General features: G+C 40.5%; 1 pseudogene across 1 annotated transcript in view; it reads left to right on the top strand.

Moving 5' to 3' along the window:
* Positions 1-19,012, top strand: part of LOC309662886 (cyclin-Y-like protein 1) — a 41,911-nt pseudogene extending 22,899 nt beyond the window's left edge. The window contains exons 6-11 of the transcript in view: positions 547-598; positions 1,571-1,690; positions 5,510-5,676; positions 8,958-9,120; positions 17,804-17,861; positions 18,903-19,012. The product of the transcript in view is annotated as a cyclin-Y-like protein 1 (transcript). The remainder of the gene's footprint in view (positions 1-546; positions 599-1,570; positions 1,691-5,509; positions 5,677-8,957; positions 9,121-17,803; positions 17,862-18,902) is intronic.
* The last annotated feature ends 5,261 nt before the right edge of the window (positions 19,013-24,273 follow it).

The raw sequence follows: 24,273 nt of genomic DNA, 5'->3' as shown, positions 1-24,273 counted from the left end.
AATGAGCGCAGTGTATTAGTGTGGTGAAATTTTAAATTAAAAAGCCTGGTTTCTTTTAAAATAAAAAGACAATTACATTTTTAACTCAAACTATTTAAAAGAGACAAGAAGAAATACACAATAAGGATATAAAGAACTAAAGAGAAAAAAACGGGAAAAAACCATGAATCTCATATTCACATTGATTGAAGTGAGAAGAATTTATTGCCCACCACCACTGCTTCATAAAATGTTCTTGCATATTCCAGTGTGAGGTTAGAGGGGTGAAAATATATTGGTTTACTAGCATTGCCTGTTAGGGAGGGTCAGTGCTTATAGAGGCAACTCTGGCTGGTTGTTGTAGAAAAGGTTTCACAGAACTTGATGTGCTGAGTAAAAATAGGTCAGGAAACCTTTCTAAGGGTGGAATCCAGGAGAAGAATTTATAAAACTGTTTGCTTCGTTGAAGGTTAAGCTTCCTCTACCCCTCTCTCTACTCCTAGCCGATATTTTACTAAGATAGTAAGTCCTGAATTAATTTTTTAAATGCACATTCTTATTTTATAGAGTTGCAGATAGATCCTTGGATATTTTTGATGAGAGATTACATCCACTCACAGTAAGTGTCAGTTTTATTGAAGTGGTATTTTTCTCTTATACAGTTGTGTTTATTTCATGCTGATTTGCTTTGAAATTAATTACTAGAAGAAAATTACTTCCTCCAGCTCGAAGTCAAATTCATCTTCCTTTAAGTCTTCTTCCCCACGCCATGTTGTGTCTAGTCATTTTCCCGAAGGCGTGTTGTATAAGGGGTTGATGGATATGAACCGAGTTGCACTTTGTGTGAATAGTGAGCAGGTAAGTAAACATACCCAAGTAACAGAAAATGTATCTTTTTAAAGGATGATGTTCCATAGCATCAAACAATATAAATATTTGTAAATAAACCTAATATGATAAGGCCTCTAAGAAGAAAATTAGAAAACTGTTTACATTTTAAACGAATTAAAATGACAAAGTTTTAAAATTCACTTCTCCGGGTGCTCTGTGGCCACACGTGGCTGGCGACTGCTGTACAGGACAGCACATTCTTAGAGCCTTATGGTTACAGGACACTGGAAATGTGTTTTCAAAGTTGACTACAGAAAAGTATGACATATGGTGATCAGCAAGACTTTTGAGCCTAAAAGTATTGGGTTGGCCAAAAAGTTTGTTTGGTTAGTGAATATATTGTTCAATAAAATGCTTGGTGAAAATGAAAACTGTGTCTTTTATTTTTACTTAAAACCAAATGAACTTTTTGGCCAACCCAATAGTTTACATTTGGTTAGAATTCTGTGGGGAGGAACGTGGAAATACATAAATTTTCTGCGGTTGTGCCTGTATTTTTCTTTAATGAATGGTGGTGAGTACTGGATCACTGTGGTATTTTAGGATCCCATTGTTTAGATTTAAAAGACTACAAGACATGTCACCCAATCAGAATTATTTTAAGGGGCACGTGGGCCCAAGTGTGAAGACTGCTATCTTAAGGGTACTTTTAAGTATTTTTCTTCCGTGGATACTTAAATTGCATTTTTTCTCCCTTCAGCGAGAAAAGATTCCAGAGGAATACTTCGAGCATGATCCTGAACACAAATTCATTTACGGATTTGTTCATACTCTTTCTAGTGCCGCACAGCTAACTGCTGAAGGTGCAGTAGTAACTTTGGTAAGATATTTTTTCTTTCATAAAGCATCTGTAGAAATTTCTGTCTTGTACACATGGTATGGTCCTGTTTTTCCCAAATGAAAGTAGGTTCCTGAAACGATCATTAGAACTTTATTCAGAGAAACCTATCAAAAGAAAGTAAAGTATACACATTTGAGCTTTAATCATCATTATGATTTAAAACGTTGCCATTGCTTTTCTCATCACAAAACAATTGCTATTAAAGGCAGCAGGAGAGATTTCTGGTTTCTCCTTCCACACCTGAGGGGACACACGCACGCACAGTGCACACACGCACACACAGACGACGCGTGTGGTGGTGGTGGGGCGGGGCAATCACTGAGCGCTCTGGTCCACAGGCAGAAACAGGTTCCGGGCAGTTTGAAGCTGAGTCCCAGACTGCACTGCCTAGGCAGTTCTGATGTGTGTCCTGACTGAGAACTACTGCCCTCAGTTCTCTGTTCCTTGGATAATGGATAATGGTGTTAACCATCCCTGCTGTCCTCTTATTGCCTGCATGTGAAGTTGCCCAGGACTAGGGTGCCAGTAGGACTTCAGAAGGCTTTACTCTAGTTAGCCTGCTAAGCTACAGCTGTGTAAGGACCTTTTTGTCATCCATTCCTAATTCCTATGGTAAGATTTTATCATTTGAATAATAAATCATATTCAAGTGAGAGGTAGTTGGGATTGTTTTACTCCTCCCTATAGCAAACCTGTAGGGGGGAAAGTCAGCTGCGTGGTCTGCAGGGAAGGAATACTTAGGCCACTCACTGCCTGCTCCTATCAAGGCAGAATTTAGGACAGGAGGCTTGTCCTTTTGAAAAGAGACCCCTCAGTGGGTACTGGATCAGACACAGGCCTTTTCTTGGCGCTACAGGCCACTTGGAGTGCTTAGCACATGCTTGAGAGAGGCAGGAATGGTGCTTGCGTATGGAGAGCTAGGAAATGCAGGAAGGAGAGTATTTGGGTTGGAAGAGGGGCATTTCTTTGTAGCCAAGTTAAGCTTGATGTACCTGCGAGACAGCAGAATGGCAGTGTCTAGTAATCATTTGAATATATGGGATTGGAGCATGAATCTGAACTAGAGGGAGGGAATTAAGTGTAGCTGTTCAAATGCAGAGAAAGTATGTAAAATAAAAAGTGGGTAGAAGATAGATCCTACTAGAGACTGTCAGCACTTAAGGGACAGATCCCCAGAGGAGTGGCTACAGTGGTAGGAAACCCAGCAGAGAACCCTAAGAGACACCAGGAGAGGTTCAAGAAGGAGAGTATGGTCCAAACGCTAAATGCTACCAAGAAGTTGCTCATGTCATAAATACCATGTCACTGAATACCTACTCTGTGTCACTTTTCTACATGTGGGGGGTGGAGGAGAGAACAAGTTGGATAAATAAAGTTCTCGCCTTTATGGAGCAAGTGTGGAAGACGTAAATTTTTTTTTTTTTTTTTTTTTATCGGAGTACAGTTGATTTACAGTGTTGTGTTAGTTTCAGGTGTATAGCAAAGTATAAGTGTTTTTTTTTAATGAGTGTTTTTTAAAAGATGACTATTTCAAGTGGTGGTAAAAACCATGAAGAGAAAGCAAGGTAAAGGGATAAAGTGATTAGAGGGGCTTACTAGAAAGCTCAGGAAGAGCCTCTTTAAAGAGGTAATGTTTGAACCCAGGACCTGGCTGAACTGAGGAAGATCAGGTACGCTGGCATTACGGGCAGAGGGGACAAGTGCAAGGCTCTGAGACAGGAACTTGTTCTGTGTGTTCAAGGAAAAGCAAGGTGGCCATTGTGATCCGAGCGGGGAATGAGGGAAAGAGCATAGGTGATGAGGTCACGGAAGGACAAGGCCGTACCGCACAGGGCCTCGTAACTTGCAGGCCACGGGAAGAAGGTATTTGTTTGATGGGAAGCCTCTGGCAGATCTGGAGCAGGCGCATAAAGTACTCTTAATTTAAGAGGCTCTCCTGGCTGCTTTGGGGAGAACAGACTGTAGTCTGTTGGGAGGCAGAGAAGTTAGGCAGTGGCAGCGATACAAGTCAGAAGTGACAGACAGAAAAGCGGTCAGGGTACCAGTGAAGGTAGAGATAACAAGAAGTCCTAACAGATTGGAGCAGGATACACTCAAGTGCAGGTTTTTGGTCTCAGCGACTGGGCGTGTGGCAGTGCTCTTTCATTTATGAGGGAAGGCCTGGGGAGTGGAGCTCTGGGACGAAGAGCTCTGGGTTGTTTGTGTGAAGGCACCGGTGACCACGGCAAGAGTAGTCTCTGTAGAGTGGTAGCAGCAGGAGGCTGACTGAAGTGGGTTAAGGAGAGGATGGGAGATGAGGAGCTGGCCTCAGGCCTGAGGACGCCGTCTAGGGGCAGTGGGGGACAGGCTGGGGACATGGAAGCATTCACACTGGAGGAAGCCTCTGACAGGGAGAAGTTGTTCAAAAGGAGACTAACTGTGGGCACAGTGCTCTGCAGAAGTGAGGTGGGATCAACTTCATTCATAGGAGAGTTAGCTTCAGTGAAAAGAAAGAAATCTCGCTTCCTCCGAGACAGGAGGGCAAGTGGGATAAATGAATATCAGCACGTGTACCAAGTTTGCCAGTACAAAGGTGAGAGGAAGTTGAGAGATTGCCAGTGTCGTTTCAGTGCCTCTGATGAGTCCCATAAAGTAGAGAGTTGAACCTTGCGGGGAGAGTCGTTCTTAGGGTACTAGAGAGTGCTGAGTTCTTTGGGGAATGGGAGCCGAATTTCACTAAGAACATATAATCTCAATACCCGTGTTTGAAAACACAGTAGAGTTTGGAGGGCATGGGCGAATCTGAGCTGTCAATCTGATAACCCTTCAGAGAGTAAACAGACTCTTTCAAACTGGACATTTTTCTTTTTGTCAAATGGCATATACACTCTTCTACAGAGGTAACAACAAATCACAGCTTACCTCTCTAATCTTTGCTCAGCTGTTAACTCCATCCAGTTCTTTGTAGGGTAGACATTTGATACATGTAAAAGAAACCGTGAAATCATCTCACAAACCGGCAGGTTTAGAGGAGCCCCAGGGATACAGACACAGGCAGGTCTTCCCACCTTAAAACCAAAAGAATTGACTAAGCTGCAGATTATGTAAGACAGAAATGAATAATGAAATGATAATGGAGATGTGAAAAATTGGGGCTATGAAAAGGACTACCCTTTGTATGCATGTGTGTTCCTTCAAAAGGCACTAAAATATGGGAATACTTGACAGTTGTAAAGCCCCTTTGTACTGCCTGTCCTGCTGTGCCACGCAGCAGCCACTGGGAGGCTCTCTTGACCACCAGTTTTTATCTTCAAGTTCATGCCACAAAAGGACTGGTGACTGACTCTGAAGAGAAGGTAAAGATGTGCTCAGTCTTACCAGAATTTTACACACTCAAGCGTTATGTAAAATCGCCATGCAACCACCACCAGTCTTGTAGTTAACATTGCACGTGATAGGCACTCAAGCATTTACTGAACAGTTGAAGTCGACACTGGGCTGTATGTGCTGCCCTTGACAAGTGGGAAGGTAATAATACAATGCGTGTCTTTAGAATGCCCTTTGCTGAGATGTCCTTTCATTCCTGTGACCAAAATTGGGTTGGAAATTCACACGGGCAGAGTAGAAATATCAGACTCACAGAAATATCTGACTTACAACTGTGACCTGGCCTCTGGCCTTGGCTTGGCTGAGCAAAGTCTTTGTAGAACCTAGGAATAAAAGGGGTGTCAAAAAGAGATGAAATCTGTCATTCCTAACAATTCTTATCACAGCACTTAAACTGAACGAAAATCAAAGATCAGTGCTCTACTTTTGCAGGTTTACTTAGAAAGGCTTTTAACTTATGCTGAGATCGACATTTGCCCCACTAACTGGAAAAGAATTGTTTTGGGAGCCATTCTTCTTGCCTCCGAGTTTTGGGACGATCGGGCTGTATGGAATGTGGACGACTGCCAGATCCTCAAGGACGTTACAGTTGAGGACATGTGAGTTTGTAAGGTTACCGTGAACTTTCTAACCATTTTCCAATACCTCATTTGCTCTCATAAAGTTTACATTTTTACGAAATGTTACATTTTAAGAAAGGTTACCTTGTGCAGAGAGCTGAAATAGACATAAAATTACAGCCTTCTTTCTATCTAGCTGTAGTATAACAATTTGTATTTCCCCTCATTCATTGGTAGGTCTTGATGTGTTATTGTTGTAATATTCTGCTTGAGAAATTGAAATTATTTTTCTGGTGGTTTTTGCCAAACATTTTACAAGCTCACTACCAGAGCAACATGGTACAGTAAGTAACTTGACAGCTTTCTTAAAGCTGTCTACCAGGTCCAGTCCATTTTTAAGGGGCACATGCCTGGTCTTTGAAGCAAGTGGCCACTGTTAAGGTCTTAGGGCCTCTAGACTACTGACAGGTTATAATTTCAACCTGAGTCACACATTGTGTATTTGCTTTTGCTGGTCTTTTTCTCCTTTTTATCTGAGGTTCTGTTGTTACAGAAACTATGATGTACAGGTAGCCACATATAAAGGTTTCAGATCCCTGTGTTCCTGTCTCCTCCCCTAAAGTCTGCTGAGCTAGGAAACACCTACCTCTCAGGTCGTCCGGGAAGCATCCCTGGGGCCTCACCCAGGGCACTCAGCAAACACAGCGGCACTTTGTGGGGCCTTGAGTTAACTAGGCAGGTTCTCCTCACAGATGGCACGCTCACATTGGCATGAAACGCCAGGCTTCCAATCTGGCTCTGGTGAAGGGCCCCAAGGGTGGGAAGCAGGATGAGCCAGAGAGGTAATTCCAGCAGACTCTCGAAGTGCCCGCTTGACAGTGAACCTGTCTTTGTGGGTGGCATTCAGGAAAATGTGAAAGGACACCTCTTGATTATATTGGACAGCAGCGGCCGATCAAGATGGCAGGCAGGGGCAAGAGTTTGTTTTTGTTACCTTTGCCCCTTACCCTAGATAATTCACAATTACCAAAGTGCATATTTACAGCTGAAGCGAGGAAAGCTGTGACTAAGAGAAGGGACCAGTGACTGTCAGTAGCTGTCAAAGTGGCTTTTGGTGAAAATGCCCACTTTGGTGATCATGTAAACCAGGTGGTCGTGGTGATATTGCTGGTAGCAATCTTAGCAAACAGTGGAACAGCAGATAATGAATTTGAAATGAATAGAAGTACTTTTGGAAGTTGCAGAAACTAAAGTGACGTTGACCAACACTATCATCAGTCTTTGAACTGGTCCCTTGAAGGAAGGAAAATTTGTAATCGTGAACACCATCCCTGCCATGATGGCAGCTGAAATTTTCTCAGAATCTGCAGCTGAGCTGACTGGGGCTCTGGTTCCAGGTACAACATCCGAGAACATGCAGGGAAACGTGTGGGTGTTCATAGACATTGAGCCCAGGAGCATTGGCGGCACTGTCCAGCTATGAAGAAACTAATTCTAAACAACGCTTTTCTGTGTAGAACGGAGAATCACCAGGAGTTATGTTTATAATAGGCTGCTTTTGTTTATGATCTTTGGGAGTTGGAAAGCATTACAACAAAGTGTTTAATACACATTTGTTTCATCCCTCTGCTGTTGACTACTATTTGTAATGGTCTCATTTTGAGTCTGAATTGAAAAATTGCTGTCTATCAGCTTTTCCTTAAAACTTTCTAACATCTCTGTGTCTTGTTAAATATATATTTCCCTTCAAAAGAGTAAGTTAAACTGAGCAGCTGCTGTTCAGACAGTTTGCTGCGCCTGTAAGTGGTAGGCTCTTCAGCCACCTAGCCATTTACAAACAGCAAAAAACACAGAAGATGCATATTCTGTAGGCATAATGCTTTTCTTCAGTGATTAAAGCTCTATTAATAGACATGTTAATCCTATGAAGTACTGTATTTCCACACAATTAAAATGTATTAGTGGAGAAAATATAAAAGGGATAGTGAAGTGCATTTATTCCTGTAGTAAATTAAGTCCTGATTAGCTGATTATCAAAACATTATCTGATTTACATTTCTATAGACTTCTGGCCGTATGAACAGGAAATTAATTTTGGAAGTAGGTTCAGTTAGGTTTAAAGTTCAACAAATGAGAAACCTCATTTCTGCTCATACTCTGCTCTCCATACAGGAGAACATGGAGCATTTGTTGATTTATCCAATGGATAAAATATTAACACTTGAAAACCAAGAAACCAAATGTATTGTAAAATAAGCCACTTGCATGTTTGTTTGGGTATTTATCATTTTTATCTAATCAACTCTCTAAAGTGATTGCTGTGAAAAGTGGTAAGATTTACTCTAACTTTATATTTATTTACTTAAACATTTGGCAAGCAAATGGCTGGATATGGTCATATAGCAGAAGCCTGCTCCCAGCACTCTACTTTCCCACTTCATTGAATTCGCCCTCTGTGGGCGTGTGCAGTCTGTCCTGGCAAGGGGCGGTAGGTCTGAACATTCTGGGCTGCTCTCCTAACACCGGGGGCAACAACTGCTCTATCAGAGGTCGTATCGTAAAGTGGGTTTAGTCTAGCTGAGACATAATCTTACTGCCTTCCTAAGCTTAAAAAGTGCATCCTGTCCTGTCATGGTGACGACAACTCACCCTAGTAAGGTTTTAAGGTGAACAGAAACTTGCATTATGCCCTTTGACACAGCCCCATGCACGGGGTGGGGGTGGGGGTGGGGGGATTCCCTTTCCCATCGAATGTAGCTTATTTATTTATTTACTTGAGATGAATCCTTGTTGCCTCAAGAGTTTTCCCCCCTCAGAGATAATAGCAGTGGCTCTCGATGGATCCATTTGTTGCCGTGGTGATGTGCCCACTCCTTTTGTTGGCTCGTCTCTACTTCAGTAAGCCCCTTCCTGTCATCAGCCCGGTGAAAATGTCTGCAAGTTCTTCAGAGCTAATAAACAGCATACATCATTCCTTTCAACTGATCACTAGAGCGGGGCCTCGTGAGTGAGTGTGGAGCATGAATCGTACAGCTGCACTAATGGAACTCTGAAGAATGAGCCCCTGAGTCAGCAGCATGAGTGCATAAGAGGGCCATGACCTCTTCCCCCTTGTCCCAGACTCAAAGTGCTGGGACGCAGAAAGGACCACAAATAGCTGTACCTTGTTTGCACATTAGGGTATTAATCCAGCTGGGTAGCCATTATTGGTTTCAAAACAGTATTTAGAGCCATCCTAGTAGCTCAGAATGGTATTTTTGAAGATAGCCCAGTTGACTAAAATTGTCCTGTGTTGGTTTTGTCTTCTCCTCCTCCCCCAGGAATGAGATGGAAAGGCACTTCGTGGAGCTACTTCAGTTTAATATTAATGTTCCTTTCAGTGTGTATGCCAAATACTACTTTGACCTTCGCTCCTTAGCAGATGACAACAACCTGAATGTTCTATTCACTCCTCTTAGCAAAGAAAGAGCACAGAACTTAGAGGTAAGGCTGTGAAATCACTAACTGGGGTTTTCTGTCAGCCACCGAAGCCACACCTGTAGCTAAATTATATTAAGCAGTGATTAGGAAAATGGAAAGCTGTTAACAGTTTGAAGAGCTTATTGACCCGTTGGCATCATATTTCCTGTGTCTTTTATGGTTTATACAGGGATCCCACATTATAAAAAAAAAAATTGTCTCTTCTGTAACCATAATTCAGAATACTTTCAATCATATTTAATCTGTTCTTAATGGTTTTCCATTTGAACCTCTACACTTACATATAACCATACATGAATAATTTCTTAAAATTGTATCCCTAATCAGATGTACCTACAGAATCTACTTACCACTCTTAACTGTCTGTTTTTTTTTTAATAATTGATGTTTTGGACTATTTCTACTGTCTTGATATTTTTAATAAATAAATAAATGTATTTATTTATTTATGGCTGCATTGGGTCTTCGCTGCTGCACGCGGGCTTTCTCTAGCTGCGGCGGGCGGGGGCTGCTCTTCATTGCGGTGCGCAGGCTTCTCATTGCAGTGGCTGCCCTTGTTGCAGAGCACGGGCTCTAGAGCGCAGGGTCAGTAGTTGTGGCGCACGGGCTTAGTTGCTCCTCGGCATGTGGGATCTTCCCGGACCAGGGCCCAAATCCGTGTCCCCTGCATTGGCAGGCGGATTCTTAACCACTGCGCCAGCAGGGAATTCCCTCTTAACTGTTTTTTACTCAGCTTGCAGTTCGTGTGTGTGTGTGTGTGTGTATGTGTGTGTGTGTGTGTGTGTGTGTGTATCACAGTTCAGTCCCATGAGTTTATTAGACAAAGCATCCGTGGCTAACCTGAGAGACCTATACTTGGAAGGTATAATGTGGATTCAGATACTGGATGTAGAAAGTACATGAGTTTTTAATATAAATGGTAACGTACATGGAACAACGTAATACTTATGGCTTATGATTTTTGGTGGGTATACAGCAAAATTCACAACTGAAATGAACACATTTAAAATTGATACTTTCTGTGGTACCTTGGTGGTACTTTAGAATAAGATGTTTTTCTACCATAATTTATGTGCAAGTGAAATAGCACCTTTCAGCGCTTGTCATTAGACCTCTCCTACCTTCAGCACATACCTACCTGATTAAAATTTTCTTAGAGTATGTAATAACTAATGAAAACTGAAGAGAAGTTGAATAGCTGAGTAAACACTGATTTTGCCCAAGTGTATGTCCATTACGTTTAAGGATCACGTGTGTAGGTAACAGATGATATTGCTATTAGGAGCCTATCATTAGGAACCCAATTTTTAAGTAACTCTAAGTTATTAGGGCAAGTTACCCCTTGCCCCAGCAATCTAATCATAGCCCTTAAAGGTTATTACCTTAGGGAACTGTCAGTTAGTGTAGATATCAGCTATCCAAAGTAGCAGTAACTATGAACTTATCTAAACGAATGGAGATGTGTGGCTTATCAATGATGCTTTTTTTGTTTTTTTAAGGTCCGAACATTTTTTTCCCCCCTAATTATACCTATGTTCTACCTGATTGACTTTCCTAGGCCATTTCCAGATTGTGTGACGACAAATACAAAGACGTGTGTAGAGCTGCTATGAGAAGGTCTTTCAGCGCTGATCATTTCATTGGTATTCGGCGCTCCAATGCCATCCTCTCTTAAGGGAGAAGTGAGGGGTTGTAACATCATAAACCCCTCGAAACAAAGACTGGAGAAATATCACCTCTCCTGCTCAGAAACCAGCAAAGTTAGTATTTTCACCTTAAAGAAAGACATTGAATTCAAGAGACTCATGGACAAGCGAAGATTATGCTCATAGGAAAGAACGGGACCTCGTCAATGTAACACACTCTTCTGTCCTTTTTATTGTAAACAGAGTTACAAAAACCACTCCAAAGCTAAAAGCTCCCAATCCACGCACAGATATCTGCTCCCAATCCACGCACAGATATCTGATAGCTGTGAGCTATGTGAGGTTTTTTAATTAATAGTTTAAATTTTTAGACTTTAAAGACACTAGCTATATAACTTCTATGTTTTTCTTACCTCACTGTCCCATACTGCTGCATATTCCTTTAGAATCAGTGCAGTATTACCATCAAAAAATGGGACTCCAAAAAAAAAAAAAAGTAAAAAAACAAAAAAAGAAAAAAAAACAAAAAAACAAAAAAAAAACAAAAAAGAAAAAAAACAAAAAAAAACAAAAAAGAAAAAAAACACAAAAAAAAAAACAAAAAAAAAACATGGGACTCCTAACAACTCATAAAGCCAAACTTCGGAACAGACTGTTGTAGCATCGTTAGGTTTTGCAGGGTTCTTCCTCCCTACTATATCATTGAAGCTGCTAGTCATTATTGGCAATCAATTTAAACCAAAAAGCTGCTGAATAACACATGTCATCCAAATTCTTTGCAGGCAGTACTTATTAGCATATTAGCATGTTTGCGATCATAAACAGAGAAAGTAGGTTATTTCCTTCTATTGGGTCCGTGCTGCATTTCTTGTTAACTATAATGGTGCTTCTGATTTTGTGATGATTTTCCTCTTTGTTATGTACTTGTGTTAAAGGATATTTTCATAATTCCAGCCAACATGGTGGTCCAGTAATTAACAAGCCGGTGATGAAATAGAAGGTGTCCCAAAAGTCTTAGAACAATTTTAAGCTTTAATATAGTGTGCTTGGATACTCCAGAACAGTGTCGCAGAAGTATAAATGCTAGACTGGCAAAACATCACTTGAAACTTTAATCGAATTTCTTCTAAACTCATTTACTTTTGTACATTTTAAACATTAAGCTTTTATTTTTTTATTTTTTATTTTTTTAAATGAATTAATTTATTTAATGGCGTGTTGGGTCGTTTCTGTGTGAGGGCTTTCTCTAGTTGTGGCAAGCGGGGGCCACTCTTCATCGCGGTGCGCGGGCCTCTCACTGTCGCAGGCTCTCTTGTTGGGGACACAGGTTGGAGCCCTGGCTTGGGAAGGCCCGTGAGCCACAATTACTGAGCCTGCGCGTCTGGAGCCTGTGCTCCGCAACAAGAGAGGCCGCGATAATGAGAGGCCCGCGCACCGCGATGAAGAGTGGCCCCCGCTTGCCACAACTAGAGAAAGCCCTCGCACAGAAACGAAGACCCAACACAGCCATAAATAAATAAATACATAAATTTTAAAAAATAAAAAATAAAACAATAAACGCTTAACGTTTAAAATTTACAAAACTAAATGAGTTTAGAAGAAATTCGATTAAACTTTCAAATGATGTTTCGTAAGTTTGTGGCATTTATACTTCTACAAGTATCAAAGCTTAAAATTGCACTAAGACTTGAGGGGATACCTCCCCTCCTCTTTTTAAAATAGTCCTTTGCAAGGCTGGGCTGCTTACCTGCTTGATCACCTAAGTTTCTTTTTTCTAGATTTGGTGAAGGAATTATGAACAACAGTGTTAATTCACATGTAATAAATTGAAAAGAACTGGACCCTAGTAGTAGTGACAGGAGAGTAAGTGATACGAAACAGCTTTTCTATCCTGTGTGTTAACCTGGCTGTAGGTGTCTCACTTCAAGTTCTATGTAAGAGGAAACATATAAACCTTAGGAACCCTTACCTCAGGCTTTAAAAGGCAGGGAGGTCCAGTAATCAGTCTTTTTGGAGATTGGTAACGATGTCACCTAAACTTGAAATATTAAAAAAAAAAAAAAAAAAAAGTGTTCTCAACTATGTGAAATCTTTCTCCTCCTACCTTCTCAAATGTAATCCTAGGAATTTTGCCTGTAAACAAAGCATTTCTGGGCCAGAAGTACTTTCTCTCTTTATAGCAAGGCTTCACATTATACTGAGTGCTGCAGGTTCCATCATTTTTAAGGGACAGAGACATAAATGATAAATTATGGTATATAAAATACTACAATCTACCACCTCAAAAAATATTGTTTATGGAGTTTGGAGCTTGGAAATTCAAGTACTGATTGCAGTTTTATTTTGAAAAGAATGCTACAACTTATGTGGTTTTTCTTCCTCATGTTTATATTAAAAGAAAAGCTAATAAACTCTGTTTTAATTAAAATATATGGCTACTGTGTTTGTAACACTTCTCACTGTTCACATAACATTACAACTCTGCCTAACTCAAATGTTTTCAGTCAGCTCTGATAGTCGGGCCTTAAAGCATTTTCCAACTAACCATTCATAAGTTGTTTTGACCCCTGCCTTTAGTTAAGATGTAGACATTTATTTCTTCAGCTTACGCTCTTTTCAACCTGAAGATAATCTAGTCCACTTAAAATCACTGGCTACAGTGCTCAGTGGCATAATGCATTAGATGGCATTTTTGAATTGTTTGTTATGGTGCCAAGATGGAAATGCACATTGAAAGATAAAAGTAGGTAAATCCACAGAGAAAGGAATTACAGGAATACTGTAGAATCAGAACTTGTTGTTTGAGGGTTTCAAGCAATTGAACAGGAAAGAAAATGGAAGAACAGGAAGCAGTAGAATTGTGGTTGCTGTTAAGAGGGTGACTTTTAAACAAGCCACGTAATTTGACTTTAACATGCTATTTCACTTAACATTCAGTTGGAAATATACCAGATCTCTCAAGTTTCTTTTAGACCCTAGCCACTGCACTTGAGCAATATTCCATCAGTCCTGATAGTATTGCCGTAGTATTTCCTCCACCTTAGTTACCTTCCTAAGGTCACATCTTTAACTTTGTTCTTGTTAAGTTGCTGATGAGGAGAAATGATCTGATTTAGTACAGAAGGGAAAAAAAATCGATCACAAGTCACTGTTTATATCAATAGTTTGCACCGCGTAGTAATATGCCAGTTACTAAGCAGAAATGCTGACATATCTCGAGTGGTCGAAGGTTTGAAAAAAAAAAAATTGGGGGTAGGAACATTGGGCATGACTGTAGCTTCAAGAACAAGTTGGTAGAATAAGGGGAATCGCTAAAAATTGCTTTTCCCCTTCAGCTTTAATTCTAGAGGCAATACAGCCATTTTAATAAATGGGAAATTGAGGCAACTTAAGGTAAAAATTTAAACATCACAAAGTAGGTTCTCCAACAAATATGGGGCATGGAAACTAGTTATTAATAGGGTGGCAACTATGGCATGTTTTTCCAGATTTTTATACCGAAGAAGGGTTTGTTCCCTAAAGTAGTAAGACTATAAAAGAATATCTGACTACCTGAACTCAAATTTTATTTTTTCGCTTTTTAAGAAAAATTATTTTTCTCTATTGGAATACTGACATCTGTGCAATTTTAACTCTGGTATACCGTGAACTGAACTTTATTCTTTACAAGGAAAAGACAAAAGTTTGAAATGTATGTTTGAACCAAATTAAATTGCCATTTTTGTATGTTAAATTCATGTGGTTGACCCTAAGACAACTTCTTAGGGCCCAGTGTTTCTGGTTAAGAGAAATTTTTTCCACCCTGTATCAGATTCCATCATGACCCTATGCTTTCACATTTACTCCTAATGTACCCTGTATGCCCATTCTTGAAATTCAACAGCACTAAATCCTAGTTTTACAACAGGTCAAATTTCATTTCTTAGTTTTCCCATTCTATAAAATATACCATTCCTTGATTTTTGAAAAATGCTGAAGCCAGTATTTACTGGAAAACAATTCACTCTGTATTCAGGTTATGCAATGTTTTTGGAAATGTTTACCTATAGCGTGTAGGTTAGCTAAAATCTTTCATCACCCAAGACTTCTCTCTAACCACATGTAAAATGACTACGACTGTTCCCTCACCCAGAAGCCGCATTCTTGAGTATAGAGCTATTTGGTAAAGCACTTGACAGCTGGTAGGGGCTCTCCCAGGGGTAAGTGCTAATTTCTATGCAGAATCTGTAGATTACACCCAGCATCTATCAAGTTAAGGATTAGATCACCTAAAATCTTAACTGTTAGCCACTCACCAGCCTGGCCAGCCTGACACCGTGCCAGCAAGAATACAAAAGATCTAGGAGCCCTTCAGAGACACCTGGTCCCTTGTACACAGGTGCAATCTGTTTGGCTTCTGAGGCAATTTCCACTAGTCCGTTTTAAATGGGTTTGGCAGATGAGATAACATGTACTTCATGTGAAAGAAATGTTATGAATACCAGTTTATGGTTTAGGATCGCTAACATGCAGAAAGAACCAGGAAAGTGAAGTAGTATAGAAATTAAGAGAAATCCAGAGTCAAATGAAAAGAGGTGAATGTTCTTTAAAGAAAAAAAAAAAAAAAAAAAAGGAACAGGTTAGGTGATTACTTAACTGCTGTGAGGGCAGCTAAATAATTTGAATGTGATTAGAGAAAGTCAGTGACAGCCTCAGAACCTAAGGTCCTCAAGAATATGTCGATCTCTACTTCAAGACCTCAAATTACTCTGCTAGCTTTTTCTTACAACATCTATTCCTTCATCTTACCGTTCTCAATTCTACTGACCTTTACTTCTAGCTCCCCAGATGGTGGCCCTTTATCTCCTCACTGTGGGAACCGACTCTTCCAAACGCAGGGCATCAGTGTTTTGTCCACCTCCCACTGCCCTCTCTCAACAAGGTCATCTCAGCTTCACCCTTTGACTCTCTGCTCGTGTCCAATGTGGCAGTGCTTGATGTTGGTTACTACTATGAGCCATTTCTAAAACACTATCACCAGGTTCCAGGAAATACAGGATTTCTATGGCTCACGGGCTAACTGGCCCCTTGTAATCCCCTTTAATCAACTACTTGAGCCCTCCTGTGTTCCCACAAAGTAGTTGTTCCCAATTTGCTGCACTCACTCCCCTGATCTGCCCACATCCCTAGATGTATCTCCTCAGGCTAGGCAGCAACCCCACCTTCCAAACTCCAAAACTCATTTCATCTGGCATTAGGAATAGATGCCTCACTTCTTAAGGTAACCCCTCTCATCTAAGGGAGAGGATTCCATCCCAACTCTTCAAATCAAATTTCTATATCCAACACCCCCACCACCAGGATGGTGGTGAGGATGGGGCAATTTGACCTTCCTCAGCCCTTGACATGTCCTAGTGTTTCTCAAGATGTGGTCTCCAGACCACCTGCCTCTCATGGGCTGAAAGTCCCTGTAAGAAATGAAGCTTCTCTAAATGCAACGCGGAATCCTAGAACAGATAAAGAACATCAGTGGAAAATCTGGTGAAATCCAAATGAAGTCTGGAGTTAACAGTAGTGCGTTAATGTTGACTTCTTAGTTTAACAAATGTGCTATGATAATATGTTAATATTAGGGCAAAACGGATATATCTTTGCAACTTGTCTGTAAACCTAAAATCATTCTAAAAGTTTACTAAAACAGAACAAAAAGACCTAATTCTTGGATCCCAAATTCATCTCAATTCCTGGAGCTGAAGCCTGGGAATCTACATTTCTAATAGGAAGCCCAAATGATTCTTATGCAGACACAAATTTGAAAACTAGTCTTTCAATTCCCTTTCCATTCCATGCCTGAATGGCTGCTTCCTCCTTGTTTTACTTACCTTAACCTGATTTCATCTTTTAGATCCTCTCAACCCTAAAATATAAGTACTATCATTATCCCCCTTTCACAGATGAGAAAGTATAAGATGCAGTACACAAACGAAGTACTAAGAGCTTAAGTAATTTGTTCAGGATCAACAGCCCATGAATGATGGAGCTGGGAGTTGAATCCCTAATCAGTCTAGCTCCCAAATCTATGCACAGAACCATTCTACTTCCTCTCATTCTGTTGCACGTAAGAGCTCTGTAACTAAATCACTAAAAGAAGCATTATTACCTATTTCTCCAACTTCCTAAGTCCAACAGTGCCCCCCTTTTCCACTGGGGGGAATGAACAATGAGAAAGCATTGGGAAGATGTGCCAACTAGAGACCTGGACGGGTAAGGCACAGTGGCTCTTGCACCAGGATCCAGCTCAACTGCTGTATTCTCTGTTCTCCCAAATGCCCTAACATGTACCAATCTAATAATGCTCATAGTACTCACTTTGATGCTAAATTAATTATCTCAGGTTTACTAAGCATCTGTCCAGATTGTCAGGGAAGTGCCAACTCTAAATCAATTTACAGTTGGCCCTCCGTATCCACAGGTTCTGCATCAGTGGATTCAACCAACCATGGACTGAAAATACTTAGGGAAAAAAATTTCAGAAAGTTACAGAAAGCAAAACTTGAATTTGCTGCACACCACCAACCATTTGCATTATATTTACAACTACTTACTTAGGATTTGTATTTGGTGTTATAAGTAATCTAGACATGACTTAAAGTATAAAGGAGGGTGCGGGGGAAGATGGGAGGATTGTGCGTAGGTTATATGTAAATACTGCACCGTTTTCTATAAGGGACTTGAGCATCCATGGATTTTGGTATGGGGTGGCACGGGGGGGAGGGAGACTACTGGAACCAATGACCCACAAATACAGAGGGAGAACCATATATCCTCTTATCTTAGCTGGGTTCCCTGACTTGTATTTAGACCTTAATACAAAGTTGTGGATCTAACTGCTGAATGATGAAGTTTTGGGAGTTTCTGACTGCAAACCAGACACACACAACAACAGCAGCACTTCTATCCAAATTGCTTCAGTACAGAGTATAGATGGAGGGTTGATAAAATAGAACACAATCTCAGGTAATGTCTCTGTTCTTATGTGTATTTTCCTTCATTTCTTCAAGTGAATCATGAAACAATCACAGGATCAGCAGGAGAAACCTATGAAGTATATTCATTCAGGTAAAACATGTTTTCATTAGTTCTCCTTCTGGTGATTGGAATTTCTTTGATTTTATTATCAATAAAAACGTTGCCACTTATATTCAAAGTACATCCGAGAAATCTGATCATGAAGTTAGAATGCACATACCTCCTTCAGATACTCTTAGAAAACAGTGTCTCTCCATGAAAGCATGAGAAAACTACTTGTACAGCATCTTATTTGCTTTACCATTGCTTTAATGCACTTTAAAATTTAGCTACATTAATTGGGAACAAAGAAACAAAAATAGACATTTCTTTGTTTTTCATAAATAACTACTCTCCATATTTGATAAAAATCTCAAAGCATTATTTTAACTTCCCACAAGTATAATACATACAATTTTTTTTTTCTGAAATAATAAGGTCAGCAAATTAAGTATCTTGGCACTAATATAACCACATACAACTGCTATTCTACTGACTTCCAGGAACAAAACAAAAACAGAAAACTTCTTATCAAGATGCTCTGGGTTTCCTTTTGCTAGTGTTAGGGATCCGGAATTATAATCATCTGCCAGTAATAATTTTATAGATTCTAGTTGATTGTCTACAAATAAAATATCGCTGGCTCTGCTTTGTGAGTTCTGGATTTGACATGACACTAACAATACCGCATGGGACAGGCACTATACACACATGGAAATCAGGAAAAGTACTGAATGCCCTGGACTCGAACTACTGACTCAGTATGTGCCTCACTTGGCTCAGTAATAAATTCACCTGCACCAAACCCGTATCAAAAGTCACTAAATCTCTCATATATATAATATATATTATTTATATACACACCCACAACACATACACACTATACATACAGTTTGTAACAACATGAAGTAATATTGTCTTCAAATGATGTACCACAGACTGAAATAAATCCTGTAATTGTCATCAAGCTGCTAGAAGCTTTTGAGAGTTCTGAGCCAGGTTACTTAGTTACTTTCATCCTGCCTACCCTTCATTCACCCTGCTTTAATGTCTTGGTAGCTTTTTCTTTCAAAACCACCCTCCTCGACCCAGGCGTATTTCTTTCCCAGGATCCCTTGATCGGACTTTGGAGGCAAGAGAGGGCATGCAGGGGGAGCAGGAAATCCTCAGCCACTGTACCTCACACCTGCCTAGATTTGTGATGTTCTCTGTCCTGTTGGCCACATTCGGTGTTAGAAAGCAGTTATTCAAGGCTTTGTCCCTCCTACCCCCCTTGGTCTTTCTGTAGAGCACAAAAGTGAAAGAAGCCTCTTTAGCAGGGGTAGCAGTTCATTAAAATATACAACTACATTTCCTAGCTCTGGGGTTCCCATTCTGTACTTGAGACTGCAGGTCACGGATGCTGTTATTAAGGTGCGGTGTGGGCTCCATGAGGTTTTCTCCTGGCAGCCGGTGTCGGGATTAGTGCAGCCCTAGCCCAGGAGGAAACGGCCTAATGAATACCAACTTGGAAACAGTGGTGTCAGCACGTTATTTAAGCTTGTACATTGCTCACAATTACACACAATACACACACAGGCTTATCACTGGAAATGACTACGAGAAAACATGACAAAGGTTTGCAAGGATAAACCAATAAGGCACCAAGAATACTTATTTTCAGCCAATTTAGACAACTTCAAAGTGTGAGGTTAATAATATAAATTAAAATGACTTCCTAAGTCTTATCAACTGATTTACTGAGAGGTCACATATTAGTTCCTTCTAAATCTTTACCCCCTAATCTGTGATGGGAGACGTTGCTTACAATTGAACCATGAAAGGGACAGCCCAAAAGCTGTACATGTGAAACTAAACTGGGCCTTAAATCCTCACTAAAATCACAGAGCTGGCTGTGAAGAAGCTGCTAAATCACCCCACAACCTTCCAGTTTATAATTGTTTTCATGAGTGTGGATTGTTTGCCTAATAAAAATAAAAATCAGAAGAAAACAGCATATGAGATGGAAATAGGGGGCGACCATAAATAGATGGGCTTCTCTGCCCTGGGTAGCGGGAGGGGTGGCTGAGGTAAGACTTGAGGGAAGCAGGTGGGCTTCATCTTTGAGGGAAGGGAGGGGGAGAGCAGCGGTGAGAACAGAGGCTGAAAACAGAGGCAGCTCTGAGAGTTGGCCTGGACCTAGACCTCCAAATGCATTACCTGTATTGCCTTTCCTTGGCTTAGTATCCTTTGTCTTAACTGTCTTTTTTTTTTTTTTTTAAAGTAAATTGGTTGTTCTTTTTAGGTTTGGTATGTTGCCAAAATGAAAAATAGTTGTTTTAACAGGAAGAATTAAATCACTTCAACCACATCATCCCACAACTTTTAGATACATTCTGCATCATCTTTACACTCCTCCACAAAAAAAAAAAAAAAAAGGAAGAGGAAAAACCCAAATTAGGCACAATGACCTAAGGCAGCAGAATAATCTTTGTACTTTCTGGGAAGAAATGTTAACTGAGGGAAGAGGTCAAGGTGATCAGAAAAGTTCCTCATTTGAAAAACAAGAGAGGAACTGGCCCTCAGGCAGGGGATCTATTTCAAGGTTCTAAGAAGCTTCTGAACAAGTAGAGGAATTAGATGTGCAAAAAGTTCTGTAGCTCGGTGTACAAGGTTTTGTCGAATATACTGAAATTTTGATTCAGAGGATGAGTGTGTAAGAGCAGTGCATTTTTATAAACGTGAATAGCTTCTGAAAGTCCATGAAAACTATAACACCAGGCTTCTTTCCACCAGCAAAGTGCTTAAATACACTATGGAAACTATACACTTGTTTACTTAATATCCATAATGTAAAAACTGACCTGGGCTTAAATCTGACTTTTCCAACTTTGGTATAAATGAAGCGCAAATCCCTACACTTGCTGTTTTTCTAGGGAGACATCCTCTAATTTTAATTGTTTTTGCCATTTTAGCTTCTTAAATTTAGTCCCCACTCAGTCCTGGTCACTGGTATTCTGCTGGCCAATGCACTGTCACCCCCTTCCCCAGTAATGGCCTCACACTCTTCTTGAATGAATGGTTAAATAGATTAGGAAAGCAAACAGAATTTTTAACAGTAAAGTATGTATGCGTGGTGTGTGTACGTGTGTATTCATCAATACATAGACTTTAATATATAAATGAGGGAATGGTTCAACAGATTAGAAAAGCAAACAGAATTCTCTAACAGTAAAGTGTGTGCTCATCACTATATAGGCTTTCTCAGAAGAGGAGGAAGAGAAAAATATATTGAGGTGAGGCGGGGGGGAAACAGCTTTCCTTTTGCTACACTGATCCATGTTTTAAAAGCTTATGCAAGGGTGTTATGGGTCTCATTTGTTTTCAGAGGCCGCAGAGGGCAGTGTCTCGATGCTTTTGGAATATCTGGCTGTAATCTAGTCCAAAGTCCAGGGACACTTATTTTCCCCCATCGCTGCCAGTGTGTATTCACAGGACTGCATGGTGCGCGCCCGCCGCCGCGTCCCGCCCGCCGCTCTTCTCCTCCCCTGCAGGGGGATCCGCGCTCCAGCGGACTCCTGGGGGCGGTGGCGGTTCTCCCGGGACGCGCCGGGCTCCGCTCCTCCCCCGCGCTCTAGCACCCTTTGGCCCACCTCCGGCGGGTATTGAACTGCGCGCGGCGGCGGCGGCGGCGGCGCTGGCCGCAGTGGAGTCACGGCCTCGGGCTGACTGGCCTCTCCCGCCCAGCCTGGGTCACCTGCTTCTAATGCCCGCCGGGAGGCTCCGCCCCGGCCCCGCCCCTTACAAAGAGGGTTTGAATTGTTTCCCGCTCCCCCCACCCCTTCCTTCTACTGGAAGAAGGCGGCAAAAAGGCAGGAGGGCCTGAGTTCTTGAGGGACTCAGGACTGCACTTTAGGGCTGAGTCGTTCTTGTGTCCTGGATCCCACTTACACAGACTGGGAGACAAAATTGCAGAATAGCCCTCTTCCTCCTGCTTATCAACAAGACTTTGTGAGAAATAATGAGGAATACGTGTATTAATCCCAGCCTCAAAGTTAAAAGAAATAAATATAAATCTCTTCACAAACATTAAAACCGTTAATAAATATGTTTAAAATGTACTTTACCTCTTTCCTTCCCTGGGATTCTACAGGTGCTTATATTTTTTTGGTTTTTTGGGAACTACTTGGCACTCAGTGTCGGCAAACATCCCAGGGTTGAAAGTAGTGGGAGTTGAAAAGCTATGGAATAGCAATCAAAAAGAAAGGGAAACCCTCAGTGGAAAGTATGCACAGATTGTGAACATGCCAAGAGAGGCTGCCTCATTCTGTGGCCTGTATGCAACATGTGTATTATTGGGGATGGACAAGTGTTGGCTAATAATAAAAATTATTTGAAGTTGGAGAATGTTAATCACTCATGCTGGAATTGAACCAGAATACATGTGTTATTTCACTTGGTTCTGACTCAAAGGATGTTATCTCCTAGTCTGTAAACCTCTCCCTTCTTAATCAACAGGGAGATGTTATTTTTGCTTGGAGATCTCTAATAATAGTAGTAATAATAGCGGGAAAACTTGGCCAAAAGAAACGTATTTTGCATTGTATAGCTTTTTGTATCATTTGAATTTTTGCTTTTCTGCACATAGTATTTCACTTTAAAGGCAGTTTAAAATATGCTGTTTAACATGTATTAGGCAGGGTGCTACATAATTCATTTCAGTTAGCTCATTTGATCCTCACAACAATCAGATGGAACTGGCATCATAATGGCTTCCTTGAAGTTGCATGTTTAGTCCATGGAAAGGACAGAAATCACAATTTTCTTCTGAGTCATAGTTATTGTTTAACAAACTGGAAAACACTGAATTATTTTTAAAGATGCAATTTTTAAGCAACTAGAACATTGCCAGGCATTCTTAGCTATTAATTCACTCATCTATCCTTCCATCTAGCCAGCCATCCATCCATCCATCCAAAAACACCAAATTTCTGACTTGAAGACACTACTGTTATATTAAACGTGTTGCTACAAAGTGGAATTCATGAGGTTCAACTTAAATTATTGTCCAAGGTGTACTTATTAATTGATGAAAATACGGAGGATCATGCCAAACATTCCATCCAGTAAGACTGTGACATTTTGAAAGTTTTGAAGTATTGGTTTTGGATTTTGTAATCAGAGAATAGTTATTGCATTTCTAATCTTACTATACTTGTATTGATTATACATATTGAGACACTTGAGAGTTCAATGCTATAGGAATGACTGGACAGGTAGCCTCTGTATACTCTTCAGTATCTTGATAATCAAGCCTGGAACAGTGTGCTGCCCATAGATGCCTTTGGTAAATATTTGTGAAATAAATGGATGAATAAATGGCAACTGAGATTAACTTTTTAAACTTTAGCAAGTGGCACTGAATCCTTGGATAAAGCTTACCTTATGAGCTATATATATCTCTGAGGTTGACCCTACCCTGTTAAATGCAGCATGAGTCCAAACCTTGGCTCTTCCTTTACTAGCTGCCACTTTGGACAAGTCACACGACAGCTCCAGGTCCTCTTTCCTCATCTGTAAAGTGGAGTTACCCCTCATAGAGTTGTAGTGAGGGGTAAATGAATTTATATGGTGAAGAGCTTAAAACCATGTCTAGCACCTCATAACTCTATTTAAGTCTGTTATTAGTTTCTACTGGGTTCATGCTATTTTTCTGTTTTCCCACTCTATTTTCTTTTGTGTATCACTTTAATAATGGGGAAGAAGTTACATTTTTTAGATGTACAGGCATACCTCAGAGATATTGTGGGTTTGCTTCCAGACCACTGCAATAAAGGAAATATCACAATAAAGTGAGTCACATGGATTTTTTGGTTTTCCAGTAATGTCTATAAAACTTATGTTTACACTATTCTTCAGTCTATTAAGTGTGCAAGAGCATTCTGTCTTTAAAAAAAGTACATATTTTAATTTAAAAATACTTTATTTCTCAAAAATGCTAACCATCATCTGACAACTCAGGGTTGTCACAAACCTTCAATTTGTGAAAAAGCAAAGTCTGCAAAGCGCAATCAAATGAGGTATGCCTGTACTTTATGTCTGAGCACACTCCCAGCTGTCACCAGCTATCTCTAGCATTTAGATATTAGCTAGATTTTATGCCAAAGCAGGGATCATTTCACTTGCCCTGGATCAAAGTGCGTACACCTGACATCAGCAACCAGCCCGCAAGTGTGCGAGTGTGCACAGGGCTGGCACAGGACAGACACCCACAAGCCAACTTGAAATCCCTCACAGGTATTTCCAGACTAGCTTTTTCCATGTCCTAGAGCATTTCTGATAACTCCTCTTCTCGTCAGATCAGACACCTCTAGATGAGAAACGCAGACACTAATCAGAGGATTAACATGATGAGTCATTTATCCAGGTTCATAATAAGAATGCCTTGTTCACATTATAAGTGGAATCATTCAACTGTAATCTT

Source organism: Balaenoptera physalus (genome assembly GCF_965194825.1).
Source record: "Balaenoptera physalus genome assembly, chromosome: 6".
Taxonomy (NCBI): domain Eukaryota; kingdom Metazoa; phylum Chordata; class Mammalia; order Artiodactyla; family Balaenopteridae; genus Balaenoptera; species Balaenoptera physalus.
This window is presented reverse-complemented; position numbering and strand designations above follow the sequence as displayed.